Source organism: Thunnus thynnus, chromosome 1 (assembly GCF_963924715.1).
Source record: "Thunnus thynnus chromosome 1, fThuThy2.1, whole genome shotgun sequence".
Lineage (NCBI taxonomy): Eukaryota > Metazoa > Chordata > Actinopteri > Scombriformes > Scombridae > Thunnus > Thunnus thynnus.
In genome coordinates, this window is record NC_089517.1 from 17,658,418 (window position 1) to 17,685,899 (window position 27,482).

Sequence of the window (27,482 nt, forward strand, 5' to 3'; positions counted from 1 at the left end):
ACTGTAGCTACAGTATGTCTGTAAAAAGGAAGAAAATAGTCTTGGCATAAAAATAAAAGTACAAAAATAAAAACATATAGTATGTTTCAAGTTGTGGTTATGGTCACATTTGTGCTTTAGCAAACATTAGCAAATGTTAGCATACTAACCTGCAAACCTAACATGGTGACAATGGTAATATATGATAATCATACCTTATTAATATCAGCATGTTAGCATTGTCATTATGAGCATGTTTGCATGCTGACACTCACATATACAGTACTTCAAAGCACTGCTGGGCCTACGTACAGCCTCACAGAACCACTTGCAGACTCTTAATAGACTCTTGGTCTTATTTTCTATTCTGTAGTAAAGTGTTTGAATTGTTACAAAGAAAAAGTGAGTAAAATGGTGCTTTGTTTGGTGTTGCTTGGGTTGCAAATAATGGCTAGTAATTTCCTGTAGCCTTTGTGATGTGTTTAAGTTCAGGTTTTAACATAAGACGCAAGGCGATGCAATGTGTTCATCAGTCAGCATTTGTCTGTAATACAACTTTGAGTTCAGCCAGACACCATATTCTACAAAGCACAAGCACAATCACTGAAGTTGATGTGAAGACAGCCACCAAGGTTATCAACTGAGAAAGGTTGGCCAATGCTAAATCATTAAAATAATTCTAATAATTATCGGAGCAAGGGAATATTAAACATTTTGCCATTTTAAAACTTGTTGCACGTGACCACTAGACGCTAACCAGAGCAAACTATCAACCGGATCCACTCACAGTGTGAACATACACTTTAGCTTGTGGGCTCTGAGGCTGGCCAGGTGGCACATGGGGATAGATTGGCCTACATTTTAAGAAGGAACATGAAACACTCTCTAAAGTTTACCTGGCCACAAGCCCAGCTTGCAGAGAGCTAAACACAGCTAAATGGCCCCAGAGGGAGACAGATACTGGAGTGATTTCACACGGTTTAATTGAAGCTGTCAACTGGGTTTGGTTACGGATGAGAGGGAATGAGTGAGAGAGAGAGCATGATAGAGAACAATTATTAAGTTATTTTAATATGTAAAATTATGAACTTGGGGGGAAAACACTAAAAGCAGTCTTGACATCACACTAACACCCGTTCATTGTCGCTACTGCCACCATTACACGCACATCAGCATGTTAAGAAGCATGAGGAATCCTCCCACACCGGTCTGTCCCAACCAGGCTGGAATCTGACATCAAAATAAATGAGTATTAATCCAATGGCCAAATAAAGATTATGGGGATGCTGCTAATTAAAAACTATGGTTGTTTGTTCCGTCTGCTGATAAAATGTGGCGTGAGAACATGCAGGACAAAAAAAGATCCACTATTTATTTTTGTTTTAAAGGCGGATTAGTCTTTTTTTGTGTGAGTCAAACTCCTGACAAAGACAGTACAAATATTCCAGGGAATGAAATGATCTGAAAGCAAAAAGTTTTCATAAAATGTTCTCATTGGGAAGTGGATAATCAGCTAAATTGTTATGATCAGATTTCACTGCACCTTCAAATAAGCAAAGGTAATGTTAACCCTGCAACCTTTCAGGAATTGCAGACTTACAGCTGTGATCTTCATAGTCATAAGCTCAGAATCTTTGCAGCTTCTGTACAGCCAGTGTGAGCTACAGGTCTGATTAGTTCATGCTTTTTGCGCAATAGTTGAACAGAGTAAATAATCTTTCTTTTGCTACCCCTGTTTTTGTTTGATACCCCTCCTGACCAACAGGCTTTTTCTATGATTTTTGGGTCCCACTTAGCCACCATCCTATCCTTTAAATGAGTAAAACCATAAAGCTTGAAAGAAATCCCACATGATGTACTGTTTCTACTATACGGACCTCTACTAACAGCCATGGTGTAGAATGGACAATACGTAACACTGAGCCATTTTGGTCAGCCACACTGACCTGTCTTTCCACCTTAATTGTCACTTAAAGTCTGGAAAGATGAAGGTGAGAATTGCTCCCTGGCTGACACAATACTCCATCTGATCCCACAGTTGGAGAGGTCTTTCACAATCCTGCTCCTTATTGACACTTCTCCAGAAACCGATCTATCCTCAGGCCTTTAATCCTCATTCTTTGTCAACTTTTAATCAACCGCAGTTATTTCTCAGCGGCCTTCACTCTCTTAACCTTTGTCAGGCCTTTTTCAAACCAGAACTATGGCAGCGGCTTGAAACTGCTGAGCCAGGCGACTTCTAGTTAATGACTGGCGATAATGGACGTTCGACAGCTGCCTCATAATTCCATTTAGACTGGACAATACAACCGCCGTATCAATTCTATTTTCCAAAAGTCAGCTCAGATATCAGACCATGGCAAAAACAGCATGTACTTCTTCTCCCAAAAAGCTATCTTCCACATTGACAGAATCCTGAGGAAAATGCTAATAATATTCATTGAATGTGGTGATGGTCATTGTATTCAGTGACAGCGCAGAACAGAGCAAGCAATATTGGGCCGGAAATATCCCCTTATCTTGTTGAGAGACAGACTGAACGGTAACAGCCGGGCCTGTTAATGGAGTTTGGTGACAGGCACATGAAATAACTTCTGGGTTCGGTCAATCACAAAACCCCTCTGGGGAAACAGGGGGAAAATATTCATCAAGCTTCACATCACACAACACACACACACACACACACACACTGGCATACAATAGTGCACACTCCATCAGCTCGAGTGTGCCTTTTTCCACATGTACACACACATGCTGCGGCTGAATGCATTTGTCACTGAAATATCTTGAAAACAACACACCAAAGTGTTGACTGTAGTTAGCTGTAAATTGAACAGAAATCATTCTCGGTGCTCAGGTTTCCCATGTGTCAATGTTTGCAAGAGAAAAACACTAGATGGTTAAATGTTTTACTCTGTTTTGCTTTGCAGCGATGCCATTTCCCCGCCCGACCTGCACACGTCTGCACATCCTGAAACGGACCATGAGAGAATGCATGCTGCTAAGCTTTGTGTGAGTTTTTGTTTGGTTTCAGTATCACTGCTGGCCAGCTGACAGGCTGAGGATTAATCACACAGACAGGACCTGCTCGACCACACAGAGGAGCAGCACCACTCCTGACAAGAACAAAAGACAGACAGACAGACAGACAGACACAAAGAGGCTTGGTTTTGATTATCAGTCTAGTCCCATGTTGCACCGACATTTTGCTTATCTGCGTGTGCATGAATGTGTGTGTGTGTGTGTGTTTGTTTTTACTGTATGGCCGTGTGTGCTAACAATTGACACAGTGGCTCTAGTTTGTGTCCTCTGACTGCCTGAGTGTGTATATGAGTGTGTGTGTGTGTGCGTGTGTGTGTGAAATTGTCACATCAATCCTCCAGAAGCAGTGGCAGGTTCAGGAGGGGGTGTCACACCTCCCAGCATCCTTTATGCTTTACTGAACCCAAGGGAAACACACAGAATCAGGCTAGAAGATTGAAATCTGCTCACCACTCTACACACACACACACACACACACACACACACACACACACACACATAATACATGCCCTCACGTCCCAAAAGCAGCTCTCTATGTTTTCAGTATTCGCCGGCAACTGTTCCCCTATACATTCAAACTTTAAGGCATGACAATATCTATTCATGTATATTGTGTAATCTAAGGTTTTTTGTAAGTGCATTTACTTTTGAGAGACAGAAAAGCCATCTGTGAGTCTGTTCATTTCAAATATAAAGCTATGCTAATGAGGTTGGGGAATCTTTTCAGATGTGGAAGCTCGGAGAAAACAAGGAGACAATAATCACAGCAGCAAGTGCAGTTTGACAGAGGAGGCAGGCCTGCTATGTAATAATGTATGATTCAAAGCTATTTTAAGATTGCGGATTGCTAAACCTAGATTTCTTTGGGGAAATCTTGCTCACATTGCTCTGTGGAAACTATGCCAAGCAGGAACATGGTCGGTGCTTGGGTTTGGTAATGAGACTGGCTCCTGCTCAGTGTTATACCTAGGCAAGGTGAAAGAACATAGTATGTGTTTGCATTGGCGTCATCACAGTGCGTCTGTTCTGGTTTGCCCTGGTGTAAGAAGTGAATGACAAGGCAAACACACACAGACATTCCAGAGTAGGCCTGATTACATTGTCTCTTACTTAGACACATCTCTCTTTCTCTTTTATCTCAGTGTAAATCCCCACTGAGTCAAAAGACAACAAATGGGCTTAACGTCAATAAGCAGTTAAAAAGACCTTGGATTTTATGTAATTTTATGATTAATAGCTGCTAAGAATAACTAATATCCCTTGAAAGGGCAGAACCACAAAACCTTTATATAAAATATTATGAGGACTGTAAGACTACACCATAAATATGAGTCAAACTCTCTAAAAACTAAAAAAAGGAACAAAGAATAAAATAAAGCGGTGATGAGGTTGTGAGGTGCAGTCGGGCTATTTCATTATCAGTAACTGAGGGTCAAACTATTACTTGTCTTAGTTTTTCATTTTTCAATGTCAAGATTCAAGATTCAAGATTTATTTTATTGTCGTTTTCATGTGTATTTCCATACATAAAAAAAAAAAATGCTGTTCCTCCCAGCCCACAGCAGTGCAACCACAGAAGGGATACAGATATATATCTAAAGATTCCCTTAAAAAACAATAAAAACATATAAATCCCAAGAGAAAAACAAAAACAAAAAAAGAGGGAACAGTTAGCAGCACAGTACATTAAAGTGTATTTAGAGAGATTTATTTAGACAGAAAGTGCATGTCTCAGTTCGATGTTGATAACTGGTGCATGTCAACGAGTGACCCGCACCCGATAATCCATTTTGCTGTCCAGAGAACGAACATTAACCAGCCTGATTGTTGGAACTGCCGATTTGTATGGGTTAGCTTTAGTCAGTTCGTCCCTGCACCGCTTTCGATGTTTTCTGTCCGGTGCAGCTCCAGGCAAGGCTGTGGTCTTCTTCGGGCTCACTCAGCTGATTTAGCTCCCAGCCAGTATTTCTTGTAGCAAAAGCCTTTGTTATGAATGTCCAAAAGAAACTGACGATCATAGATATATTTCCCTTGCACTCCACACAATGACACACACGTATACATGGACAAAGACGCTGCATAGTCGGAACTAGGAGAGGCCGCCACAAAGGTCGGTCGTGCCGCCATCACACCAGCTCATGGAGAGAGAGAGAGAGAGAATGCCACCAACAGGGGCCCCTTAATTTCCCTTCTTGTCTTCACAAACTAACTCTTCTGTTAGCTTCCTCAGTGCAGTTTCTCCTTTGGAGTGTTAGCAGAAGTTAGCGGTTGACAGCTAGCTAGTTGTTTTGATTTGAAGATGATATTTCCTCTTATGTTCTTGCTGATTCATGCTGTTATCTCTTCTTTAGAATCTTTTCTGAAGATTATTTGAAAGTTATTTTGCAAAAAGTCAAATTTTTTGGGTCCAAGTTTGAGATGTCTTCAGGAGCCCATCTCCGGTGCAGACATTGTCTCACAGAACTTTTTTTTTTTTTTTTTTTTTTTGATGACTGATTGTACAAAAGCCTTACAGCACTTATATCACCCTGATGACTCAGAGACTGCTGACAAAGATAAAAAGCATTTTTTTCTGGCCAATGTGCCATCAGTGAAAACAAAAAATCTCTGTTACAGCAACAGCAATTAATCAGTTGGGTTTAGAGACAGACAGAGTGAGGACACGGTTTTTGTTGCAGATGCATTGTATTTGAGATGTGAGGTAGAGAGGAAGAGCCACAGAGCTACACCCTCCTTTCTAAAGAAAAAAAAAAGAGGAGCTGCATAGAGAGCTGCTGGTGTGATAAAAGTTTGGTGGGACAGAGGAGGGAGAGTTTAGTGCTGGTGCTGTATGTGTAAATGAATTTACAGTAGAAAATTGTCATCCAATTAAAAGAAATATTTTACTTTTAACTGAAGTCACTGGGCCGCAGAAATAATTGTATTAATTAGCACTGCAACTAACAATATTGTTATTATCGATTAATCTGCAGATTATTTTCTTGATTGATCAACTGATCATTTTGTCCATAGCTCATGTCCAGCCCATGGCAGCAACTTTGAATTGCTTGTTGGATCCACAAACAGTTCAAAACCATTGACATGGATGGAACCATCAAATGTTTGGCATCTCTCTCTATATAAAGCAAGGAATTACTGTCTGTAGTAGTTACTCAAACAATTGATCAGTTATCAAAATATTACTATTATTATTCCTTTTTTCTGTATTTGTTTCAGCTCTGTTACTCTAAATTGTATTTATGATTCTTGCTAATCAGTAAAAATACAGGGCACATAAAATAAATTAACTGAAATAAAAGCTCTTGAAGGCTGCAGATTGTACAGATCCTGGAAAACAGCAGGTACACCAGAAATCTGGGTGTTGCAACATTAGGCAGAACTGTGGAGATGGCTTTAGGAGATGAGTGTTTGGTCTAACAACCAAAACACTCACACATAAAATCACACAGCTCATTTACCTACAGATTTTGACGGCTTCTTGGATGCAGTAATGAGGTGTTAATGCTTTCTTGTTTATGAAATGGATGAGACAATATGCAGCAAAAGTTCACGAGTAATTAAACAAAGTGCAAAGCTAAATTGTAGACACTTGTCACAGCAAGAGATGACATTATCTTATCTACTTTTCATCTCTCATTTGACAGAAGTAATTTGAGTTGCAATTAAAACAACAGCAATAATGTTGAACACACATTTTGCCCCAGACTGTGCCTATTACAATAAATACCATACTTGAATGTACTTCAAACTTTCCTTTTTATCTATTTAATGCCATACCTCTGTTTATCCTACCAAGGGTCTAGAGGATGTCACATGTACAGATTGTAAAGTCCTCTGAGATAAACTTGATTTTGGGTGACACACACAAAATTGACTTGAGTTGAGCTGAAAGGAAATGAAGTTAGCATGAAAACTGCCATGTATTGTATGTCTGCAGTAAAGATTTTCTCCAAAATGTATCTAGAGTTTCGTTCCAAATGCAGGATTATGTTTTCACCGATGATGTTTATGTTACATCAGTATGTACAAATTGCTCATTGAGAGAACTGTCATTCTTTTATTTATTTTGTTAAAGGTCAGGTCTGAGGAGAGATAAATCAATGCCAAAGATGGCAGCCTAGATATATAGCCTCAGTCATTTCATTGTGGTGTGCTGAGTACTAATTTCACTACCTCCGGGGATGGAGCCAGGGACCATAAGAGACAGCAAGGACAGAGAAGGATCTCACAGGGCTTGGAGGGTTGGCTGAGCAAACTGAGCCAACAGCAGCACCGATCCCACGATGACAGAAATCTGGATTATTGCAGCTCTTATTTGAATCCCCTTACATCACATCACTCTGTGTCTCTGCTCAGCTCTAAAATTACACCGCGGACCTTTCGCCCATTTAGTGCCTTTAGTATTACGGGTCAGCATACTTGCCTTGTGGATAGAGAGGCAGAGAGCTAGGGGACTCATTTTGACCTGCTGAGGTACCTCTGAATCAACACAGATCCAGATTCAATATTCGGTGTCTACACCCTGCCTTCTGACCTCCTTTTACTGAACTACAGGATCAATGAAGCGGTGACTTTATCATCACACCATTCTACGCACTTGTGGGTCTATCAATGCTGAGTTTAGGTAAACTGAACATACACTGATACATCTTGGTTAATGTCTGTGCTGACTGTGATAGGGAGCAGATCATTATTTCTCTGTTAGCTGATATCTGATAACTAACTCTGTTTTTTTAGCACTTTATATCCAATCTTACTGCCACTGTCCATGTAATTTTCCATTTTATGGTTTTGTACCGAAAAATACTGCACATTTAATTTTCCTTAGGTCAATTTTTCCCTGTATGGGTTTTATGTTTTTTCAAAATTCTTGTCTTGTGCAGAAATAGCAAGGCTTGTCTTGATATGTTAGGTAAGCCCTCTAATGTTTCTTCAACATGCTATTTTATGTTTTGTACTTTCTACTGTGTACTTGTATTGTCTAAATACTGTATATTTATTACTGATTGTTGATTAAATGTCTCATTAATTCTCTATAACTTTCTTTGACGCATGCCTTGTAATAAAGGCCTATATGATAAAGGGCAAAAAAAGAAGAAACTTGTCTTTTATGTTAAGTATCACTAAATCTACTCTTACAAAAGTACAACTTAAATTCAAACAGTTTATGGTATTAAAGTGAACTCGTTTTTCACAACTAATTCTTAGCTGGACATGCATGATGGCAAAGAAATGTATTTTCTAGAAAACTGGGGATCAGATCAGCAGCAATCTCTGAAGCCAAAACATTAAGATTCATTTTTAAATTCAGTCATAACACTGTTGTTTCTGTTATGTATTATGTCAAATTTTAATTCTCGCACCACATAAAATGCATAATTTTACAGGTTTTATACAGATGGTACCAGTATACCAGTGCACTTCAGTCAAACTAAATAGGCTGGCAAGGCGTGCCACCTGAACAGAGAGATCAGAAACAATTTGCACAGTTGAAAATATTAAATTTAAACTGTTTTTGTTCACAGCACCCTCAGAGGACCTCATATATTTATGGCAACCTCATATATTTTGTGCCAGTGGTTTGAAAAATTGACTAAATGGCAATAAGGAGAAGAATTTCCATGCTACATTATGATGCACACACACACAAACAGCACAATTGCAACAACTGGCTGTGCGTGCACACACACACACACACACACACACACAAAATACATATATATATATACACAGAGATATACCAGCTTCATAGTGTGTCATCAAATTCCACCATGACTTGGAGGTTTGATATCAGTGCATTCAGAGTGAGGCATCACAGAACCAGTGTACACATTAATGGAGCCGCTCTGGCTTTTGATGATTTATAACAAGTTATGAGACAGCCAGATTCTTTGTCCTACTCTTCATCTTCAAAGGATTTAATCAGAAGAAGTGAAGCATAGCAGCTGGCAGACTGAGCACACATCACTGCACTGGCTGACTCAAATTCCAAATGCAGCCATCCCAAAACTGGTCTGCTGCTGAAACTCCCTTTATGAATCCTAACAGCCATGGATTTCCCATAAATACTATCAGTGGCATGCAGATGGATGGAGACCTATTTTGAGGCTGATTACAGAACTACTCAAGTGTGAGTGTGGTTATGAGGCTCATGTCAGTAATCTGGTTCTGGAGTCCCAGCTCCTTTAAGACCACATTGAGGGTCATAGTCTGAAGCCCAGAACAAACAAGCCCTGCCCCTTCTCTCTTTAATCTCCTCACAGAAAAGAAATGTGTTCGAAAGCAACAGTAAACATGAAATACGCAGACAAGTGGAAAATGATGCAAGACATTGGTTGATGACGGATGATATTCAAGTGACTTTAAAAAACAAAGGTCATGATACAGTGTCAGGATGATACAGGGCTTCTATTTCTAATTTCTCTCTCGCAAGGAGGATGGCGCTGTACCAGGGTAGATGAATATTCTAGCAGAAGATTAATAAATGATGAAGGGAGGGAGTGTTGAGAGGCTCACAACACTTTGGATTGCTCAACTGTTGTTTTGCATCCTCTTCCTCCACCCCTGTATGTCTTTAGTCGGGTTCCCCTCCATCAGCACATGATTTGTCCACTTCCTCACTCTCTCCTCCCTCACCGCAGTTTTAATCCTGGCTTTTCCGTGCTTGTGGACATCTATCGCAATTTATTTTGGCCAAGACAACCTGACAAACTAAAAATATCAATAATGTTACTCTTTCTTAAATTATAAATGTGCTTATGTTGAGCAAGTGGGTTCATTTTACTCAGATAGTACAGCCACTGAATTCAATAACTCAGAGAGAGGCAAATGAAGCATTGTTGTGAAGGTTTTTGTGGTAGTCTGCTGTTTGTTTATGAATCATCCATTACAAAACATTAAAGACGTGCCAGCTAGGGAAGTACGATATCAATTAATGAGGTTCGTCTCTGATGCATAAAAATACTAATATAGTGTAGCGACTGGCTCCTTCTGTCAAAAAGGACGGTGGTGTAACCTCACAAGCCAGTCAACATTATTTAATAGCAGAAAAACAAAGAGTATCTGCAAATGATACAGAAGTCTTTCTGTTTTTGCAATATTCCACCATACAGATGGATACATTTTGTAAAAAACCATACAGATCTTAGCTTTAATGCAGCCTAGAAGACCAAGAAAAGTCACCTTGTCACCTTTCTAAATAAACCTCCTCTTTGTTCTCCACGGAGCAAATCTTCTTCACCCTTCCCTTTAATATTTTTTTCCATCCTTAGTCATTATTCCCTCTTCTCATTTCCTGCCTTCACTGTTTGTTTCTCCGCCAGCAGCTCCCAAGGGCTCAGAGTTGCTATGTCTGCCCGTTCAGTGCCAAGCAACAGGTCTGAGTGTACCAGAGCACAGAGGTACACAACATTGGATAGTATCTAAACAGCGTCTAAACTGTGTATAATAATAATATAAATTAATTATACTTCCCCCCACATTCTTCAGAATACCATACTGTAACAATGTGTCAAGGCACAGTAAATCTAACTTACTGATATCTGTAGGTAGGCAGAGCAGCTCTACTGTTTGCTCCAGGCGATGACCTAAAACACAGAAGGAGAGAGAGCATCAAACTGGAGAACCAGATGAAAGACACACTGTTCAGTATGAAGATTGAACTTTGATCTCTTCCTCCTCTTTGGACGTGCACATTAACACATATTTGATACGCTAGTGAGTATTTAGGGCAGCAGACCAGTAAATGAGAGGGCTCAGAAAATCACTGCAGCGGTCATCTGGCAAAAAAGTTGAACAGGCTCAATTTTTTCCGCAACGCAGTGCAACGACATCTGGCATGGCGCTGCTGAGTTTTGGCGTCTGATAAGCCTTTTAAATGCATTATTCTGTAACTCCAACTTGACTTCCTGGATTGTATTTCATTGTTTCACTAGTACCTTAAACAACACACTCCCACCAACGCAGCGCCTTGCACTGACCAAAAACGGAGGGCTGTTTTTGGTCTGAATGCTGCCTTTAAGAAAAATATAAATATCTATACAATGTGTAATTAATGGGCTAAAACAAAACCAAGCAAAATTATGCAATAAAAGCAACATTTGACATCTAATATACTGTAATGAGCCATTTCTAGCACAGCCGAGTGAGACATGAATCAGGACTTGTAATCTGATACGATCTCAAACCAAACTCAGGGCTGTCTTTGGCTTAGCTTCATGACAGGATTCTTTTTACAACATGAATCCTTCCAGACCTCCATTGTTTGAGACAGAGTTGTGTAACAAGATTTCAGGGGTTACAGCAAACCTAGTGAAGCAGCAATATTAGCTCAGATGCATTCTCCCAATCTCTGACAGAAGGACTTCTCCATCTGCCACTAAGCCAAGGCCACATGTCACATTTCATCCCCGTGCCCTGGGTCCCCTTGTGACAGCCTCAAGGTTGCTGTCCCCACTCGGCAGTTTGATCAGACCAACCAGAACATACCAGCAGCACACACATTGTTGGTGTCAGTATGATAGCTCTTTTACAACAGCTGGAGGGGGGAGGGGGGGGGGGGGGGGGGGGGGGGGGGTTGTGTGAAGTGATGCGCTCAGAGAGGGTGAAAAAACTGGGCAGGTGTAAGACACTGTGAAGACGACAGTGGATTCAGTTATTGGTGCGAAATAACTGAATCTTCCATGATACTCAAATGACACAAAATCATATGCAAAGATATTTCCACTTGGCTATGCAAAAATTACAGATCAAAATGTCAGATTATCTAAAATCTACTCCAAAAACAGCTGACTATGATAGATAGACAGATAGATAGATTAAGAAAAATTGGTGGAGGCGGAATGGGGGACAGAGGAGGACGGGTGCCTGCTGTCCTCCGCAGGGCGGGATCTCTTACATTGGACTTAATGTATTTCATTTTTTTTCATGCTAATCTGTGATTGGCCATGACACGTAAAATGACGCTCTAAGGGAGGCTGTCCTCCCTTACCAATCAACAACCAGAATGCAATATTGACATCGAGTTGGTCCAATGATAGTTTCCAGATTTCATCTTCAATTCTCTCCACTGTAAGGCAGAGTAGCAGCAGTAGATAGCTCCTTGCGTTAGCCAACGCAACAGTTAGCTTGTTGTAGCAGCCTGAAGGACTCTTTATACATCTGTGGAAGACTGTTAAGGACTGTTGTTAAGCTAACGGGAGAAATTATCTAGATTGTGCAGCACAGCAGCAGCAGCTGGAGAGAGAGGCAACCTGAGAAACAACCAGGAGAGTTAGCTTGTTTGTCAGTGTTGCTAATGATATCAGACTGGTTAAGCATCAGCCAGGAAGTTCTGTAAACTAACAAACAAGAGGACCAACAGTCACAAATGGACATTATGACATGAATACTTCATCTCCATGATAGAAAGAAGAAGACGTCAGATAACGTGAGTCGGATACAGCGTCTCTCTCTCTGTCTCTTTGGTCGCTAATTTCATCTCTGATGGTTAAATGTCTCTCTGTGTGGCTGTTGTGTGAATTTATCTCCTTAACAAGAATGCAGCAGAGATCAAATAATGTGTTGTGGGTCACGTTAGTTTGCTTGTTGAAGTTACAGTGAGCTGTCTGGACTGGTTGTTCAGTCACTTGTTGATGTATGATTAGTGAATGAGTGCAGGAGGTCTGGCTGCTTGCTGTTTCTTTAGTTCGTTTTTAAGCTGAGCGGTATATTGAGTAATAAGCTTAAAGTAAATAGAATAACAAGTGTTAACTAGTGGTGTAACGGATTGTAGTTGATCCGTGATCTGTACAGATCGCCCCCCAGGCATGCATAGGAAATGTGGATTAATTGCAAAATTTAATGTCTCATTTAAGATAAAGTAAACAAACTGCTGTAAGTACAAGTCATGGACAGACAGCATGTCGCTAACATTAACAGGGATTTTGAAGAGCAAAGATCAAACCAGCATCTAACGGGTCCGATGTGACATTTGAGTTGTTTACCTGCTGTTTAATGTGCTGCAGCTGAGCAGCTTATTAGCTATCTAGCTAAATGCTATCTGCTAAATGTCTTTAAAGAAGCAGCCCTTTCACCACTCAAGCAAATTTTTTTATTGGCATATAAAATTGCCCACCACTCCTTCGATTTCATCAGGCGGGACGATGATATAGTTTGATGCGGTTTGTTGTAAGATTCCATGTTGGTTTTCCTCCTGTCCTCCCCAATTTTTTGAGTCACCAGCCGCCACTGATAGTAGGTGAATGCAGTTTTTCAACTTCTGTGTTCATATATGGGATATCCAAGGTAATGCATTCTTGTGAACAAGTGTGGTATACCATATTTCTAAATTTTAAATGTGACGATAAATAAAATGTTAGCTTATTTATGATTGCTTTATAAATAAAAACAAGACAGTTTGGTTCCCTTCGATTGGTAAGTGATGTCCAGCCTACCTTCTCATAAGGGATACAATGATGGGTTCTAAAGCTGTCATCTGTAATAAATCTAAGAGAACTGTGATATACAGCATCAAGGGGTTTGAGGGCAGCAACATACATGTAAATTACATCTGCATAGTCAAGCACTGATAAAAATGGTGCCTGTACAATCTGCAATCTACTGCTAAAAGACAGGCGCTGCTTATTTTTATGAAAGAAATCTAATTTAAATTTAAGCTTCAGTTCCTCAACATGAGTTTTAAATGATAATTTTTTATCTAACCAGACACCCAGGTACTTACAACATTGGACTTTTTTAATTTAAGCCCCAGATATTGTACTAATAGTAGCCTAAAACTTTTGATTTGGGATCTGGTGAAGAACATGTAATTAGTCTTATCTGTATTTAGTAAAAGCTTAAGTTTAATCAGGGCCTTTTGAATTGCCAAAAATCCGCCTTTAAATTAGACAATGCTTTGTCAATAGAGGGCACCAATGAGTTTAATCACTGTGTCATCAGCAAAATAATGAATAGAACTGTTACAAACCAATGAGCCCAGGTCATTTATGTACAATGTGAACAGAATAGGACCTAGTATTGAGCCCTGTGGCACCCCCTTTGTAATTTCAAAGAAACCAGATTGATGACCGTCCGTTACTATTGCTTGAGTTCTGCAAGTAAGATAACTGTGAAAGCAGTTACATGCATTTGTGTCAAAACCAATTGATCTAAGTGTATCCAAAAGAAGAGTATGATCCACTGTGTCAAATGCCTTAGACAAATTAATGAACAGGGCAATATGACACTCCTTCTTATTCAGAAGAACAGATTACATCACTCTGATGTTCTGACAGCATGCTGCTGTCAAAGTGCTATGTCCAGGTCTGAAACCAGACTGATGGGGGTCTAAAATGCAATGCTCAGATAGAAAGTGATGCAGTTAATTACTGATGAGCTTTTCTAAGATTTTAGATAACATGACAGCTTGGAGACTGGGCGGTAGTTATTTGGATCGTTGATGTCATCACCTTTATGCAGAGGTGGTACATGTACTGCTTTCCACACTCTAGGAATATTCCTTGATACAAGAGTTAGATTAAAAATATATGTTAAGGGATAAGCTATTAGGTGTAGCCAGTAACAAGAGTCTTGTATTCAAGAGGTCTGCTCCAATAGTCTTTTTTGGGTCAATTGAGGCCAAGGCATCAGAAACATCCGCAACAGAGAACTGTCTAAGGGAAAATCTTTCCCCAAAGGGGATATTGTTATTACAATGGATCCCATCTTCGACTGACGTAAATGTAGTTAGATTTGAATTTCAAACAAGTGACCAGGAGAAATAAATTGACAATTACAATATCACAGATTTGTTCTTTCTCTGAGACAATGACAGAATCTAGAGAAGTTGCTTGGTTAGGGAATAAGCATGACCATGATTTTATGACTTAATTGTTTTCCAAAATTTTGCTGGATTTCCACTGCACTTTGACAGGGTATCAACAAAATAACATGACTTGTTTCTCAACTGCAACAAAAGATCTGCCAATCCATAGAGGACTTGGAGCCTCATCCCCATGCTACATCCCTTAACCTTAACATCTCTGAGATTTCAGGTGTGAACCAAAGATTTGATCTACTTTTTACCCTGTATTTCTTAAAGGGAGCGTATTTATTTGCTAAGGAGTTAAAAACATCTGTGAAATGGCTTAGGGCTAATTCAGGGTCAGGATATCACTGAGAAATAATCACGAAGAAAAGCTTGCTCAGCAAAATGTTTAAAGTCTCTCTTTATAATAATATATGATGGAATCTTTTTTTTGTTTGGAATCTCTAATTCAGAAAATTGGACAATGATCACTTAAGTCTAGTGCAAATACGCCACTGGCTATACATTATGTGATTTGTTTGTAAGGATTATATCTATCAGCTCAAAACAATTGATATTCTGTTTGGTCCTCAGAAAGGATTTACCCGTTTTTCTGGCCACACAAAACAGAGAGGAGCAAAATAATCTTTTTAAGAACAAGTGATCAACACTCGCTGACTCATTCTACTATAGGAGAATAACAGATGAGCAATGTCTGACAAAGCAGCTATAGGAAAAACTGTTAAGAAGGAAAACAACAACTTAGGAGCTGACTTCTGCATCAATTTGTTCTAAAACATAATAAAAAACAACAAAAAATACTATTCAAGACAGTTTTTTTTCTCATTTTCAATGGCAACACACAAATTTGTACTGCACTTGTGAGGACATTGTTTTGACTTTCAATAACTCTCTGATGGCTTACATCAACATAATATCTACAGTATATACCTGACCCTTGCATTTACCTTGCATGACCTTAGCCTGAAAACTGGGTCTCAATCCTAAAACAGATGGCGATAGATTTTTCAACCCCCAAAACATGAGAAATACACTTTACACAGATGATATTAGAAATGGTTACAATGACAATTTCTGTCCCATCTAACCACTGCTGTAGCATAGTTCCCCTCCTCCTACTTACAGCCCTGAGGCTTGTACTGGTCCCTCAGGTCCAACTCACACTGCAGCACACTGCAGCTATACAGTGTAAGAGACAAAACACTCAGCAGATCACACTCACGACCAACCCAAAGGAAGATACTCAAGTCAGCTGTAATCTAGGAATCTTTCGGTACTGTGTAGCCACACACACACTATCATATTATCTTAAAAATTCTGAAGCAAATAGGCTATGTCAAACCACATTTGTTTTATAGCTGGCCTGAATACAGATACATTTCTATTTTAATTCATATCTGCTGGTGTTGCTGTCTTTGTGTCTGCTTTCCATCTAAAGAAACTAGACTGCCAAATCAAAGTGCACATGGGCATGTAATTAAATATAGCAAACATACAAATGAGGAATTCACAGGTCCATAGATACAAGTATCATTAAAAGATGATAATAATAGGCTTGATGGCGGTATCACATGCAATTAAAAACGGTATCCATTTCTTTATGGAAAGGCTCAAATCCGAGTAGTTATGTTAAAATTTTTATTTGTTCCAATTAAGGCTCAGCACTACAACATACTGTATACAGACAATACCATGTAGGTTACCAAACGTGTCAAATATCTGAATGCAAATACTCTTCAAGAGGCAACTTTGGCCACTATGTCACACAAAAAGGTTTTTTTTATGATCACAGGTGTGTAAAACCTGAGGGGATAAACACTCCTTGTAGAGATGACATGGCCTCTTTGTTGCTGCATCCTCTACTAGAATAATGAATTTATTAACTGATTGATTGATGTTTAAGGCTATCCCTTCAGTTTTCTAGATCAACTGTTTGGGGCTCTGTTATTGGCATGAATGACTGAGCCCTTTAACGCTGCAACAGAAAAGGTTAAATGTAATTCTTGCATGGAGCTGGGATCAGATCTGCTCTATGTCAGCTGCATTTTGGCATCATTAGTGTGTTTTACTATAAGATCAGAATGCAAACATTTGAAAAGGACAAAAAATAATCCATTAGGGCTACGACATATCAATTAATTATCAAATCTATAATTTGTCAAACACCTCTGACTTGGTACAAGACAGTATTGAGGGAAAAAAAAAAAACATGATCTGGACTACTTAAGAATGCTGTATTTGTTTTGATAAGTGCCTGATACAGAAAGGGTATGTAAATGCAGTCTGAAGACATCAATACTGTCACATCGTCAATCAACAGCTACTCAACACATACACATATGTGCACACCTGCATCTCAGCTCATCAAAGCCCATCTCCAGCAGGAAATCTATCCACATTGATCTCCATCCTCCCCCCGTCTTCTCTCATGACAGGTAAAGGCTTACAGCACACTGTTCACTCTAAAACCTTGCATAAGCTGTTCCGTGGCATTTTACACCCCATCAACATTTTACAAGGTTGCTCACTGTTATGCTGTTGTGACCTTGTGTCCCGGAGCAATAACTTAGCTCTCTTTTTTGAATTACAGATGCAATGCACCCAAACGATGGAACAGAGGACGAAATGAGAGTGCTTTAAGGCAGAATAGAGATAAACAAGCTACTGGCTGCTTACAGGCCAGTTAGGATGTCCTGACCTAACCAACTAACCTGTTATTCCACTAATCTTTCAGTTTTATTAAAGAATATGGTGCATCATACTGATTTCTGTTCAACATAGACACGACAGGGTAATAATAATGAAGTGCGGTGAACACGGGAACAATAACTCATGTTGTTATTTTTAAATCTGTTATCTATTCACTTCAAACCCATCACTATTAATTCTCTCATTAGTATTCCTCAGCTAGCCTCAACTCACCCGAGGCTGAGAGGTCAGCAAAGGCGGCTCCAATTTCAGCATGCAGAACCAAACCAGAGGACTGTTTTTGAGATTATTGCTGAGTTGTGGAACCTTTCTTCTGACCTTTGAAATGCCTCCTAAACCAAACTCAGTAATGTAGGTACAGGAAACCTTTTGATACAGTGCTTTGGCAATTAGTTTAACGCAGTGTACATGTTCAGTGTCTGTTGACGTGTCTAGAGATATACTTCACAGTCAAACCTAAACCTTACAAAGGTAACTGTGTTTGAAATATATTTGCATTTGTTCAGTAACATAATCAGAAAATGTTTCCTAATTTAGAAAAATAGTGTATTACATCTTTACCGCTTTTAAGCAACCCCTAAGTGCCTTATTTAGCATAATTGGGTGTTTGTGTGTTGTAAAAGACAACAAAACAGGCTGCAATTTGGTTTGTTCTGCTATGTAGAGTGAGGCCTAAAGGCACAACCCCTGATCAATATATACTGTAAAATCAGTAACGAGAAATTCAGTAATGTTTACCCCCACAACTAAAGCAAAAGATTGGAATCTGCTATGACTCTAAAACTGACAACTCTTCTAATACACAGACAGTTCTACTTTCTTTTACTTTCACCTTACCACTGAATGCATCATTCAGCATAGTTTGACCCCATGTGGGTGTGCACTCTCCACAATGACTTACACACCCATCGCAGTTAAGATGAGACACCACCATATTTATTGTCTGTTTTCTTTATGGTAAGCTGTTAATCTCTCAAAGAAGTCGTTTGTGAAAGCTCACAGTCCTCTTATATAGATTCTGGATGTCCTACCTGTCATTGAGCACATTACCATGCTTAAAGGATGATAGATAACAGCTTTATACTAAATTAGACATTTGTATTTTGCTTCGTGCTCCAATATTTGTATGTAAATACATGTACACAGGATAAACCAAATACAATAAATGTATCTCTAAACTTCACTAATGTCAGCAAAGCCCAGGTATTTAATCAGGGTTTCATAGATTAGAGACACTGTGTACATTGTATGTTTACATGCACAAGCTCGATACCAACATACTAGAGTCTCCTGAATAATGGCCGGATATTGATGTACCTGTAAAGACACTCATTAAGACAACCACCACAGCCCTCTAGTCACATACCTCTTGACTCCTGTACTCGACTTTTTGTCAGTGCCCTATAACTGGCCTCAGACTACAGCAGTTCTGGGCCGATTTATCCCCGATTCGCCCCTCCCGACAATCGGAGGACAAATCTGGTCTGGGACCTTAGTCAGTACCAATGTTCGGCCCAGATTATCTGGTAATGTGAGGGGTTTACAGATCCAATCTTAAACCTCCAGAAATGCTTTGCAGACTCATTGGGGCCACCTCGAGAATTTCAAACATGTTTGATCTTTAGGAGTTAAAATCTGGATGATTACGTCACTATTTTCCAAGCGGGACCACAATAGCCAATGAGAGAGACATGTCTACAAGGAGACGGAAGTGAATGAGAGGACTTTTGAAATGGCGGCCGCGAAGAAACAACAAGCTGTTGTACCGGTGCGATGGACAGCTGAGATGGAGGAAAGGCTTGGCGATATGTGGCAAGAATACGACTGCCTATATAACATGTCTTCCAAGACATATCATAACCGTACAAAGAGAAGAGCTTTACTCAAACAAGTTGTTGCACCATGTCAGTCTCCATTTTGTTTGCATCTGCTTCCCCATGAGATCACATGGGATCACATAGCATTGCTCCCTCTGGCACAATAATTTTAATATCCTGTTGTGTGTGATGCGCCATTATTTTCAAATCTTGTAATGTATGCATATTTGAGATTAGAGAGAAGAACATCTTCTCCTTATTTCTTATATCTTCTCCTTGTTTCTCCTTATGTGCGAAATGCAACCCGATTTCAAAATCTGTTCGATTTTTAAAACTCCTATAGTCTGAGCTCAGTTTTAGTGTACTGCTATACACTTCAAGTACTTTAAATTTCACCCTCAGATACTTTAATGCTGTTATATATATTGTTGACATTTCCTAAAAAATATATCTCTGCTAAAGCTGTCCTAGAAATGATGCATGATGTAGTAATGTCTTGTGTGATGTTTATATTATAGGATCTTTCATGCTGCAATACTGTAACCCATGAACTGAGTGAGTAATATGGCCTACATAACAACAACCAGAACAAAGAGGAAGGTTGGGCCAGCGATTTAAAGGCACCTGCTGAGTCTGGTGTTTGATGTGTTACGGAGGTTCACCAGAACACACAACAGTCTGCACATCAGTCTGTGCTTGACTGCCTGTCTCCTCAGACAACCTTACAACCCTTGCTCCAGTAAGGAGGTTAATGCTAATGTGCTGCCCAAGCTCTGAATAGGCATTTCTGGTGGAGGCATACCCAGCTGCCTGAGGTTATACTGCATGAAAAATGGATACCATTGCTCTGTGACAACTTTAAGAAAAACATGTCAAAACAAATACAACAACTCCCTGTCAAGTTCATGTGGAGTCATTCAATGTTCTTTCTTTCAGGTTTTTTTTTTCAACCTCATAAAATACATAAAAGAAATTAATCTTGGCTGGATCTCAATCAAAAGCAAAATCTATACTAATAAAACAATATCTAACCTCCAAACAACACTGTATGTGGAGTAATAAAATATACATGTGAAACAAACTAAAACAATTAGGCTAGGTTGTCCGAAGTATTTTTAGATAATTGCTGACAATTTCTGTAGATCTTCTGTAGCTAGATGCCATCTAAAACACATTTTAAAGATCTTTGACAGAAACAGATTAATATCTTTGATCTGAGATTAAGGTTTAAGGCACTCTCAAGCATTAAAACATATTTTCTATATTAACACTGAACAAAGTCTTTCAAAGTGAAAGGGTTTCTATTTAGTAGCTAACATCCCTTACATTTATGGTGGACATCATTTTTAATACTGGCATGCCAATATATTTGCCTGATTGTTTACCATAAAGTTATAGAATTTAATGTTTTTATTTTTGCTGCTTTGCTGCTCTGTCTTTCTCATCCCTTTCTTTGTGTTAGTTATATTTCTTTCTGTGTGGTCCCCTCTTTCCCTGTTCCTCTCTGAGCAAGTCTCACTCTATTGATGAAACAACCATCTGGTTGCTCTACATCAGTTTTATCACACGACTGATGAACAATCATCTCTGCTGTCAATCAACAAACATAGCTGGCGATAGAAATAAAGGCCCAGATGCTGGTACGCCAAAGCAGTTCAAGATTCAGCCCAATTCATATTTGTCATGCTTGAACAATAACAGCATGCAGCATTTTCTATGGAAATAGATTTACCTCTGCATCTATTGACAGCATTCTGCAATCTCTTGCTGTAGATAAGGAAATTTACCAGATGTGGGTTTGTCTGCATAGCTTCAACAATGACAGCAGCAGGTGAGAATCTCTGCACATCTAAATGCTAATGTCATGCTGCTCCTCAAACAAATGTGCTAGCTAATGAGCTGCTTTGGTGAATGCATCTTAAGCCTAAGTAATGACATAAGTGACAGCATACCTAGGGAGAGGAGTCACCTTACGATTCAGAACACAGCAGGAGGGTTGGTAAAATGAGTATATTAAGGTCATGCATGCACACTACATACATACAAAAATGAATGATGCCAATGTTAGTGGAGGTTAGTTTTTTTGATACTCCAAGTTATCTGATTAACTGAATAGCTACATCTTCCTCATTTGTCTGCATACAATCTTAAAACATAAAAAGGAAAATTCTGCAGGAAGACTGATTGTAATCCAAAGTGACATCTGTTTACATCTATCATATGCTACCTGGGAAGAGCATGGAAAAATGTACATACACAAACTCACACTCATATTATAAGTTAACAAAGATATGCAGAGAACTCTAAGAAAGACAAACTAATAATGAACAGTTAAAGAAAAAAGATGCAGTGTTGCATCTTTGAAAACAATTGTGTAGCTTCTGTGCCTCCACTACCATACTGCAGTGTGATGAAGGATGACCACTAAGTACCTCATTGATTAAAACGTCAACAAAATGGCCACAACTGTAAATTGCAAATGAAACAGTAAAGATCAAGGGTAAAAGTGTAACCAGAAGGACTTTATTCTCTACATTGGTCGGAATGCATTCTCGGAACCCAATGGCTATCATCTGATGATGATGATTTAGCTTTTTATCAGCTTTTTTATAATTTATCTGAATTCATACACATATATCTGTCAATAGAGATTAGCCAAAATGTCATCTGGACCGTTTCAAGTTGCTAATCAGACTGTAAACGGTCACAGGCACATAGAGGAGGAAGTCCCGGATATCCGTCATCCAGATATCTGCTTGCTACAACGGAACCCTTGAAATAATGGCTGTAGCCCCTGGAGGCTATACTGAGACTGGGAATAAGTATGTGTGTTTAAGAGCGTACACAGTGTGCCTCTTCATGACCACCTCAACAATACCTTGCACACCTCTAGCAGTTTTAACTTCACTGCATCTAATCAGTTGACGAGCTTTTTAAATGAAAATAGAATTCTAGATAAATTCCAATCAGGCTTTAATTTACAGACAGCTCTCCTCAAAGTGACTAATGACCTTCTTTTAAATTCAGATGCGGGGCTCAGATTGATTTTAGTTCTTCTTGACATCGGTGTTGCCTTTGATACAATAGATCATGAGCTTCTTTTAAACTGTTTGAGGGACTGGGTTGGTATCTCTTTTAACTGGTTATAATCTTATCTTTCTAATAGAACATTCTCAGTACTGTTTGGTAGCTCCTTATCTTCCTTTGTTCATATTACTTGTGGGGTGCCACAAGGATCTTTTCTGGGTCTAGTCCTTTTCTTATTATATATACTCCCATTAGGTTACATAATGCCAAGACATAATGTGTCCTACCACTGTTATGCAGACCATACCCAGATATACGTATAAACCCATCACCCCAAATGACCCAAATAGCCTAATCCACCTGCAAAATTATTTTTACTGAAATCAAGGAGTGGATGCATCAAAACTACCTGCAGCTTAATAAAACAGAGGTACTAGTAATTGATCCACACTGTACAACTGAACAGCTCAAGCACCAGCTGGGCTCTCTAGCTCCCTTTGCAACACATACTGCTAGAAATGTAGGTGTTATTTTTGACTCTAACTTCATCTTTGAGGAACAGGTCAAGAAAGTTGTCAAAACATGATTTTTTTTTACAATTAAGAACCATCTCCAAAATTAAATCTTGTCAGTCCTTCAGTGATTTGGAGAAAGTCACACTTGCTTTTATCTTTTCAAGACTCGACTATTGCAACTCAGAAGCAACTGTCACACCTACAACTGGTTCAGAATTCAACTGCCAGGCTTTTAATGGGTATTAAGTGAAAAGGGACCACATTACACCTGTTTTAGCCTCATTGCACTGGCTCCCTTTACATTTTAGAGTTAATTTAAAAATTTTATTACTTCCTTTTAAAGCCTAACTTGGACTAGCCCCAGAATAAATAATAGACCTCTTAACATTCTGTGAGCTTGAACATTATCTAAGATCACCTAATCAGTTACTCACCATTGTTAGCAGGTCCAATTTTGTGACCAGAGGGGATCAGGCTTTTGCTGCCAGGGCCTCAAACTGTGGAATGCATTTCCTATATACATCAGACTGTTGACATCTGTGTCAACATTAAACAGTTGAGAACCTACTTTTTTAGGATGGCATTCTTGTAATTATGGATGTCAAGTGTGTGTGTGTGTGTGTGTGTGTGTGTGTGTGTGTGTGCACATATTTGTTTTTATCTGTTTTATTTATTTTATCATTTTTACTGGATTTTATTATATTGTTTTATCTGCTTTTATCACCTTGTTTCATCTCTGTAATATTCTATTCTATTTGTTCTTGATCTACCTTAGCATTGTTCTGTCTCAATAGTTACTCTCACTGTCTCTACTTTTATTTAATCTGTTCTGTTTTTATTGCCTTGTGAAGCACTTTGTAACATTTGTTTTGAAAAGTGCTATATAAATACATTATTATTATCATTACATATTCACCATCTATTTTGCTTAATAAACTCTAGTGCCCTGGAAGGTTGCTTGCAGCTATATCTATAGTTTTATTTTTCATGTCATGTTACCATGTTGTACACTACCAGAAAAGCCAGGGGCTGTGTCCGAAATCAAATTTACGATACAGTGCACTACATTTATCCTACACCATTTAATTTGAGTGTCTGAATGCTGACTGTAAATATATCTACTATATAGTGCCCTCAAAAATTCCACAAGGGCATGAAAAAAGTAGTGTCCATGGCATGTACATAACTTTTAATGATTAGTGAGTGTCCAAAATCTCGATTTACTGCTTACTACTGAGTAAACTTTTTAGTGTTTATTATATAGGGAGTAGTGAATGGGTGAATAATGGAGTGATTTCTGACACAGCCATATATTATTATTAGGGTTGGGTTCTGAAAACTGGTTTCATAGCACGTTGATAAAATATCCCTATTACAATCATTGGTTGAAATGACAATCGTTGCTTGTGGCAGAATATATCAGCTGCAGCTAATTAATGTTAATAGAGTTGTAAAGTAGGATTAGCTATTTCCCATTCATTTTTATCATAGATAATGTTACGTGACTCACAGTTTGAGCACTTCTACAGTTTGGATTGGCCTTAGAAAATAACTGGTTCTTTAGTAAAAAGTCGACACGTTTCAGGGTAGAAGTTAACTATGACTCCCAAGGTGCATTTCAGCAAGAAACAGCCAATCACCAAGGTTTGAATTCTGTCACATGTGCTGCTAACAGTGGGTGGAAGCTAAAGATCAGGGTGTTGAGAAAACTGATTTTACAATCTACAGAGTGAATCAGTTCACTTCTTATTTCTGGGTCTTTTTTAGTGAATTCAGCAACTATAGCTACTGTTTACAACGGACAAATCATGTCTCAGCAATGAAGTTCAAATAACTGAAATTCATAATATAAACTAGAGCCCGACTGATATATCAGTCAGCCGATATTATCAGCTGCCATTGGCCTATCAGATATATTGGCGTATACATTATATGTTTAAAGTTATATAGGCAGCATTTGATGTATATTTGATACTTTTTTAAATTCAAGTTTAATATCATTTCTATTTGTGTTCTTTTATTTATAGTTATTTATAATTATTAAAATCCCAGTGAAGTCTACTGTTTCAGTACACTGCTATCATTTTGGACAATAAAATTTATTGTCAAACTGTAAAATACTATGCGTCCATTACATATTTTTGGCACAAGTGATTGATATTTGAGGGATCATTGCAAAAAACACATATGATAAGTTAAACTATGATAAGATATGATATGATAAGTAATAATGTTACGCTAAAAAGCAATAATTCTGAACTGAGACCTGACGTATTTGAAGCAAGCAGCTCCTGAAAAATTTGGAGTGTGTGAGAAAGTAGGCTACACCTGTCACCTTTCAAAGTGTCAGACACATATTTTATCAACATTTCATATCTGATGATCTTCAGGTTGTGAAGATTACGTTGAGCGGCCAAAACAAAACTCAAAACAGTATTCTTTCTGCTTTTCTATCCAACATAATGTGGTTACAGATCTTAGTAAAATCTTTGAGCTTTAGTTACAATGTAGTTACAAATGTTGAGTGCTGAACCTAAATAAAGTAAATAAGGGATTTGAAAGGATTTGGATTAAATGAGCAAATTTGACATTGGATTCTGATTTAATGAAATGCTATTTTAATGAAGAGTGTTTGGAAATATATGATGATACACCATGCAGAGATAAAAAAAAAGGGAGAGATGAAAATAGCATAATATCTAGATGTATCAGATTTTTATATTATACTGAGCGAAATCACAAAGTACACAACTGTGAGAGGAAAATAGACTGATGTCATTCAGACAGATCCAGTTAACGAATAAGGCTGTTTCAATGCTTCTGTCTCTCTGGGTGTCGCCTCAGAGCAATTCTTTAGTGCCACCCATGATTAATGCAGCTATGAAAGGGTTTCTCTTTCACCAAGCACTGTGGGAGAACGGTTTCTTTCGTTCTTTCTTTCTTAGCCATTTTGCTTTCCTCCCAATGTGACCTGATTTAGTCACAGAGTGTGAAACTGATTTGGACTCATTTACATGCTAATGCCATAAAGAGAGGTGAAATGATGTGTACGTATCACATCATTGATTCTGGGGGATATCACCACAGTTGGAAAAAATTATCTGCAGTTTAAAACACATAATTCAAACACTTATTATTCATTCAGGAAATAAAATGAAGGAAGGCGCTCTTCATGGTGCATCATGAAGTACCATACCACGTTGACACACAACAAAGAGAAATATGTTGTTTATGGTACACAGAGGTACTACACTTATCTGTGTTTAATATGTTTCTCTGGTTCTTAGAAGGATATGGTTCTGCTCGCTTATGCATTGGGCTTTATACCAAGAAATACAATCATCAAATTGAGCAGAGTTTTCAAACCAAACAAATAGAAATTGTATAGTGTTAAAGTGTCACAAATCTTAATATTACAAATGGTTATTGTTCTGTTCATTTGCTACTCAGGATGAGTTGTGAAATTTAAAGAAAAAACACATATTACCATCAAATTTGTAATTAGTCTGAAGCAAAGAGCTTTTTGAGAGGTCTGACTAAGATTTCTCTGTTATGAGGCTATCAGAGAAATAATTTAAACTAAATTATAATATGAAGCAACAGTTGGGAATGACTCATTTTTGTTTATTCATTTTTGATACATTAGTACATCCAGCTCGCAAAGATGTGCTTGCATCTTACTCGTTTCAAAGCAGCTGTCTTTTTATTGATTATTTTGCATTTATTTCTGTCTGATAATTTCAAAGGACCTGGGTTGATCATAGGCTTTGATCTGAATTCAAACTGGCATCTTCAGAAAGACGGTATGCATCTTCACTCAATGGGCAACCAGGTGTGCAACAGAAGATTTCTGAGATGACAATGTTTGAGATTTTTTTTCACCTCATTCCACTTACCAGCAGCAGTCAAAAAATAATTAGGCTAGAACCAATAAAGATCTGAGGAGGTCTGATTGTGTAACTCAATGTGTTGAAGCAAATGAGCATTTAAAACACCAGTAAAGATCATCAGGTTTGTTGGTCAGAAGAGATTTAGCACACTACTTTTGTTTTTTGAAGACCTTTGGCTAGTGACAGTTTGGCCTTGGCCTTCACACTGGTCTCAGCACAGTGACATTTTTAACACTCAGTAAAGTGTAAACGTCACATTCTGCTGGCAACAAGAACTTGTCAGCCTGCAACATCTCTCACAGACCTCTCCATGCTTCAACTAACAACTGCTTCGATATTGATTATCTGAAGGTACGGGTCACTGACATGTCAAGAATGCCAAGACTTTAAAGCAAGTGTTTGATGCATTCTGGAGACAGACTTCTCAAACCATGATGGGTTTTACAGCATGACCAGAGGAGCAGGACAAAGAGCTGTTGTTAACAATGAGAGGAGAATATCATAACAATGAAGTTATTGTCAAGATAACTGATGCATGCTGTGAAAGCTAGCTTGCTGCTTTATCACTGGCACACAGGTGATTTCTTGTTCTTTTTCATAGTCTCTGAATGGAAAATGTTAAAAGTGTCTTTGCACACGATCTTTGGCGATCTACAGCTGAACCCATCACAGAGCTCTCAAGGTTCTTGTACCCACA

At 38.6% G+C, this 27,482-nt stretch overlaps 1 protein-coding gene across 2 annotated transcripts in view; it reads right to left on the bottom strand.

Annotated features, from left to right (window-relative positions):
* The window catches only part of apba2b (amyloid beta (A4) precursor protein-binding, family A, member 2b), a 71,314-nt gene that overhangs the window by 37,019 nt on the left and 6,813 nt on the right, over positions 1 to 27,482 (bottom strand). For both annotated transcript variants that reach the window (XM_067587852.1, XM_067587860.1), the window contains exon 2: positions 10,557 to 10,607. The gene's annotated coding sequence lies outside the window, so the exon portion shown is untranslated. The remainder of the gene's footprint in view (positions 1 to 10,556; positions 10,608 to 27,482) is intronic.